We start from the raw sequence: 6,802 nt of genomic DNA on the forward strand, positions 1-6,802 counted from the left end.
CCACTACTCTCATGTTGTTTTACTTATACCATGATGTAGCATCTGTGTGGCCTCGCGGTCGCTCAGTTCTAGTTGTAAACTTGGGCTTTTGTCTGGGTGAGCTACGTGGAAGACATCGTCAGGTGGGGAGTTTGGCTGGGGCGGCACATCTGTTAAATGATAACACAGGTGTCCTAAGGTGAGCTCAATGAGAACAGAAATCTCATGTAGAACAAAAGGGTAAAAGCTCACTTGATTTTGATTTTCAGTATGAATACAAACCGTGAAAGCGTGGCCTATCGATCCTTTAGTTCTTTTGAATTTTAAGCTAGAGGTGTCAGAAAAGTTACCACAGGGATAACTGGCTTGTGGCAGCCAAGCGTCCATAGCGACGTTGCTTTTTGATTCTTCGATGTCGGCTCTTCCTATCATTGCGAAGTAGAACTCGCCAATTGTTGGATTGTTCACCCACTAATAGGGAACGTGAGCTGGGTTTAGACCGTCGTGAGACAGGTTAGTTTTACCCTACTGATGAGTTCGTTGTCTAAACAGTAATCCAACCCAGTACGAGAGGAACCGTTGGTTCAGATAATTGGTAACTGCGGTTAGCTGAAAAGCTAGTGCCGCCAAGCTACCATCTGTAGGATTATGGCTGAACGCCTCTAAGTCAGAATCCATGCTGGAATAGACGATAATCACCTTTCTCGATGTGCCGCGAATAGCGATAGGTGTCTTCTGGACACCCAACATCATACAATTGCAACGCACTTCGCTGCCTGTCAAGTACTGGCGGTGGAGAGTAGGCTGATTTGTAATTTCAAATATTGGGAAAGATAAATCCTTTGTAGACGACTTAACTACAGAACGGGGTGTTGTAAGCATGAGAGTAGTCTTGTACTACGATCTGCTGAGATTTAGCCCTTGTTCTATTGATTTGTTCAGAAATGAACATTTCTCCCCCCAATTGCAAACGCGCAATGTTAAAACTATAAAGTTAAGCAGTCGAAATAAGGCTGCGTAAAAGTGATTTACTTTCGCTATGGGGCGGCGAAAGTAACCGGTCAAAGTGCTGGTAGAGAGTTAATACTGTTAAGCTTAAGATCGTCAAAGGCTTTGTTTTGGCTTAGTGAGGTTTGTTCGCAAAAATCGCTAAGTGCCGCTGCTATTGTTTTCCGAGCCAAATTCGGCGACCTTAGTATCGGGTTTATAACAGGCAGAAAGCGAGAAACACTTTGCGTGAAAATCGCTAAGTGCCAGCGCTAATGATTTCTGAGCCAAAATCGGAGATTTTAGTATGGGGGTTTAACAGGGCAAGCTAGACGGCAGGGCGTAAAATTAGACTTGGTTTAAGTATGTTAAAAGAGAGCGAATAGCGTGAATTAGACTTAGTTTAACTATGTTAAAGAGAGCGGAATAGCATGAATTAGACTTGGTTTAACTATGTTAAAGAGAGCGGAATAGCATGAAATAGACTTGGTTTAACTATGTTAAAGAGAGCGGAATAGCATGAATTAGACTTGGTTTAACTATGTTAAAGAGAGCGGAATAGCATGAAATAGACTTGGTTTAAGTATGTTAAAAGAGAGCGAAATAGCGTGAATTAGACTTGGTTTAACTATGTTAAAGAGAGCGGAATAGCATGAAATAGACTTGGTTTAAGTATGTTAAAAGAGAGCGAAATAGCGTGAATTAGACTTGGTTTAAGTATGTTAAAGAGAGCGGAATAGCATGAAATAGACTTGGTTTAAGTATGTTAAAAGAGAGCGAAATAGCGTGAATTAGACTTGGTTTAAGTATGTTAAAGAGAGCAGAATAGCGCGAATTAGACTTGGTTTAAGTATGTTAGAGAGAGCAGAGTAGCATGAAATAGACTTGGTTTAAGTATGTTAAAGAGAGCAGAATAGCGCGAATTAGACTTGGTTTAAGTATGTTAGAGAGAGCGGAATAGCGTGAATTAGACTTAGTTTAAGTATGTTAAAGAGAGCGGAATAGCGTGAATTAGACTAGGATAAAGTATGCAAAATGAAGCTGAGGACTTTGTGAAAAAATGCGAAGTTGCTTGCTGTTCTAATTGTATGGGTTTGGAGATGTTTTTGGCTTGGATTAATAACAGGCAGGAAGCGCGAGGAAACGCAGCGAATATGGACGCGTACGCGGCAGGTGACGGCGGAGGAAGCGCGGATATGGAGGTGAAAATGGTGAAGGTGATGGCGCGAGGAAGGTGACGGCGCATGGGTGTGAATATGGAGGTGATGAAAGGTGACGGGAGGAAACGCATGATGTATATGACAAGTTGGTGTCGTACTTAAGCGGAGCGCGCGCTGTGCATGTATGAAGGTGTCGAAGGTGTTCATATTGCCTAAGACGCGTACGTGCACATGTCATGTCGCATAGGAAGCGTAGGTATGGTTGTGCAAGTCGTAAATGGCCACTTTGGTGGTTTAACATTGTTTCCAGGCCGCGTATGCGCAAATATGGGGTGCGGCGGCTATCTGCACTGCTGTGTATGAAGGTGTCGGTCTGTGTGGGGTTCCTATCGGAGAGAATACGTATGCTGCGTTGTAGGAGTGAGCTGCTGGCCACACGTTTGTATTGGAGTGCGCCACACCACCCCCCCTTTTTGTTTTGTTACTATATAAAGTGTAGCCATCCACCCAGCCAATTCTGAGGGCCAGAAGGGGTATTGGGGGCCATCGTGTGCAGTCTATGGCCACGTATGTGGACATGTGAGTGTGTAAATGTGTTGTACCAATGTATACGAGTGATAAACACTAATAGGCGTGTCGGTCAAAGTCAAATGTAGACGGCCATCTTAGGCTGAAAGCACCATATCCCGTCTGCTCTGTGAAGTTAAGCAGCCTCAAGCTCGGGTAGTACTCGGGTGGGTGACCACCGGGGAAGTCCGGGTGCTGTCTACTTTTTAGCCCGTTTTGAGCTGTTTACCGACTTTGCGTGTGTTTGCAAACGCAAGATATGATGTCTGACATGTGCCCACACGACATCTTGGTTTTAGTATGCCTGGCGAGCCACTACACACGAGATCTTGTTTTTTGTATGGTGTTCTTTAATTTGATTATTATGAAGATGAAAGAGAACTGTGAGCGCCAATTAGTGCAATATACGCTATAAGCGCTGATGGTACAGATAACATGGTTTTGCGTGTGCCCACGTGAGCGAGTGCACGTGCCATCTACGGTGACGCGTATGCAGATAGGGACGGCCAGCTTGCAGAGGTACACAGTACATACCTCGTGCTAGTTATTATATGAAAGCGCTACGCTCTATAGGTGCGTCAACACGGTTGGTAGCGCCACAGTCAGCTTACAGTATGTGCGACCCCAAGCCTTGCACCGTCAGCCAGTATACGAAACTATGCGGGGTAAGGGGATATAAGGATGTATATCCAGATTACCTGCTCTTCTGCTGCTTCTTTTGCTCAATGTACCTGACGTTTCGGGCGGTCAGCTTGCGAGGGCGGCTGTGTCTATTTTTCTTCTTGAGGTACTAGTCAGGGCCCATCACCTTCTCGACGTTTGGCAGGCTTTCCTGGCGGCGCACTTCGGCCGAATCAGGTGGTGGAAGCCTTTCCTCCCAGAACTTAACCGCTTTTGGGCCGTTCTTGCAGGCAATACAGTGTCGCACGCTGCCCCGTCCGCTGATTGTACGGAACGCGTAGCCGTACTGCAGCTTCCCGCAACCGACGCAGCGCGCCCGGGCATCCGTCGTAGACCGCTGCGGGTTCAGCAGAAGCGGGTCAATCTTCGCCTCGCATTGCTTGCACGTAGGGCCCACCATTTTGCAAACTGTGAGTATGTTAGCAAATTATATTGTTTTAACCAATTACTTGCGTCCAAATATTAGCCAATAGCACGGTACTGTAAGGCTGGTATTTATTATTAGGCAAAATATTAAAACGTCTTAAAATATTACTATTTGGCTTAGCTTTAATATCTTATTATCAGATTTCCAAACAAATACATACTTTACATGCAATATAAATTGACTAAAACAATTATCTATCGTGCGCGCATGCATTCGTCGGGTACGGTGCACGGGAGCAGATACCGCAATGACCGTGCAGCCGCGCGCCTTCATTGCACGGTGGCAGTGTTGAGTGCCAGGTGAAGTAAAATATATATATATTCGCGAAGTCCCTACAAAAAGCGCTGGTTGTGAAGCCTACTTTAATATTAAAAAAAATACTATCGTCTCTACTTTAGAAAGTCTGTGGAAAATAGCATCTCCGAGCCCTTACAAAATGCAGCCTGTGAACCTTATACTAATAATATTATTGCTATTAATATCGTCTTTACTTTGAAAAGTGTGTGGAAAATAACATCCCAGAGCTCTTACAAAATACTGGTCTGTGAAGTCTACATTAATAATGATAAATATCTTTATTTGAGAAGTGTGCAGAGCTCTTAGAACATAAAGTGGTTACTGTGCCCGATTTGCAGTACATACGACAGGTTTTGCGTAGCTAAATGTCAGTAATCAAGTTTCTGCGCAGCTCGCCTGGCTATTTGCAACCAATCGATGCGCTTCGTGCTCAGCAGAATTTCTGCCATAAATGGTTTTCTTACGTCGAATCACGAGGGCGATAGACGGTCAGATCGTGCGACAGATCCAGTCAGTGTCGCAGGTCAGCAGGTATTGCCCAATCAGGGCGCGAGTTAATTGTGTGACGCTTTCGGATGTATTTGTAATTTTGGCATAGTTAGGTCAAGTCAGAAAGGTAGGCGCGGTCGGTAAGATGGGACGAAAATGTATCAGACAGGCCAACTGTAGCCATGCGAAAAAGTAGGAAAAAGCAGCAAGAGAAGAAAGCGACGGACTGATTGACAGACGGACGGACGGACGGACAGACACGCTGCAAGGTTAGAAGCGGAGCGACTAGCGCTCTGGGCGCCCGCTCCGCGGACGCTAGGGCATGGTTGGTTGGTGTAGTGTGGGCTGTCCGCCTCCGCAGCGCTGCGGCGGATGAAAGAACATTCTGAAATCAAAGCTAATTGTATTATATGTATTACGTGCCCAACCAAGTCCGCGTCCCAAAGATCTCCCTGTACACAATATTGTTGGTGTGTACGTTCCCGTCCTCATCGATGGCCACTGGATCTACAGCAATCTTGATCGCCTTCCTCGAAGTCACTCTCGACAACGCCACATAAAGCTGCCCATGTGCGAAGACCGGTGATTCCAAGTAGATACCCACGTGCTGTGATCGATTGTCCTTGGGCCTTGTTGATAGTCATGGCAAACGCTGGAACCACGGGAAACTGCTTACGCTTGAGTTTGAACGGGAAGTCCTTGTCATCGTCCTCACTATAAAGGGCGATCCGAGGAATGAACACCTTCTTACCCTTGAACGGCCCGGACATAATGCTGGCCTCGATGCTTCTCTCGCGCAGTGACACAACCCGAAGCCGCGTTCCGTTGCAAAGACCTGCGTCGCTATTCAGGTTTCTAATCATGATGATAGGTACTCCAACCTTCAGAACAATCCTGTGCGGAGGGATACCGGAGAAGTTAAGAGAGTTCAAGAACTGTTGCTCAAACATATTTGCATCCGCGACCCCTTCGAGGCTGTCCACCGAGAGATACTCTTTCGTTTCACCTGACAGCCGTTCCGCAACCATGTCGTTGATACGCCGAACACTTGCATTTGTGGGGGCTAGTATGGCTCGCTCAACGAAGTATTCATCGGGTAAATTCTCAGTATCAACGCCCGGGTACACCGCATCTATGAGTGCGTTGACGTTGCGGACTCGTCGGGCTTCTTCAACTTCGTCCAAGTCTCGCTCGTGTTTCTCCTCCGCCGGAGGTAGTAGCCTGAAACTTGGGGGGGGCTCCATATCCGCGTCTTCTTCGTCAGAGGTCATTTGTTGTACCCGTCGTTCTGGAATGATACACATGTCGCGTGGAAGGCATATGTCGCCATCACCGATCTCATGGCTGACCGGGTAACGGTCTTCTCCAATTTGACGTAAGAATTCAGAGAATTCCGCTAACTCAGCCGCACTGGCCGCGTCTGGGGCGGTGCGGACACGCATGTTCTCGGTTAACCGCACTTGACGCAAATGCTCCCATAGCGGGGAAGACTTAAAGCAAGCTTGAATCGTCTCCGCACGCGTAGCATCCTTCAGTACAGGTAGAATCTGGCGGTGATCACCGCTGAACATCATTACCTTTCCGCCGAATGGCTCCAGATCATTCTTCATAATATCCCTAAGCGACCTGTCAACAGCCTCAAAGCAAGCTCGGTTCATCATCGGCGCTTCGTCCCAAATGATTAAGCTCGCGCTACGAATCAATTCGGCTTTTTGACTCTGCCATGAAAGGCTGCACGTCGACGTCTCTGCTAGTTCGAGGGGAATCCAGAACGTTGAATGCGCGGTATGACCTCCAGTTAACAAAGTGGCTGCAATCCCACTCGATGCAGCCGCGATGGCAACCTTACGTTGCACCCGAACGTGAGCGAGTATTTGCTCGAGTAGAAACGACTTTCCTGTTCCACCCGGACCATCCAAAAAGAAAAGCTTCTCTCCTCCAACCGGTCTGCTCACTGCAGCAATCACTTGGTCAAAAATATCCCTCTGGTTGCTGTTCAACTGGTCTGCCTGCTCCGCAACATGCTCCAGTTCGTTTTAGGGGTACGCGTCAATCTCTTGCTGGACAACATCAACAGAAGGTCGTCCACTTGAGCGGATACATCGTCGTAATCGGCTAGCAGAGGAAGGCCGTACATGTCGAGGGACTTTTGGTTCGAAACCAAGTAATCAGCCAAAATCTTCAACGCCTTGTACTCCGTCATTCGAAGACGCAC

General features: G+C 47.0%; 2 non-coding genes across 2 annotated transcripts; both read left to right on the forward strand.

Annotated features, from left to right (window-relative positions):
- Positions 1-792, forward strand: PITG_33431 (the record flags this gene model as incomplete). The annotated part of the gene is made up of 1 exon (XR_009934825.1): positions 1-792. It is a non-coding gene; the product is annotated as a 28S ribosomal RNA (ribosomal RNA).
- A 1,993-nt stretch (positions 793-2,785) lies between these two features.
- Positions 2,786-2,899, forward strand: PITG_33432. Its single transcript, XR_009934826.1, has one exon. It is a non-coding gene; the product is annotated as an 8S ribosomal RNA (ribosomal RNA).
- Positions 2,900-6,802: the final 3,903 nt, after the last annotated feature.

Source organism: Phytophthora infestans, genomic scaffold (assembly GCF_000142945.1).
Source record: "Phytophthora infestans T30-4 supercont1.85 genomic scaffold, whole genome shotgun sequence".
Classification (NCBI taxonomy): domain Eukaryota; phylum Oomycota; class Peronosporomycetes; order Peronosporales; family Peronosporaceae; genus Phytophthora; species Phytophthora infestans.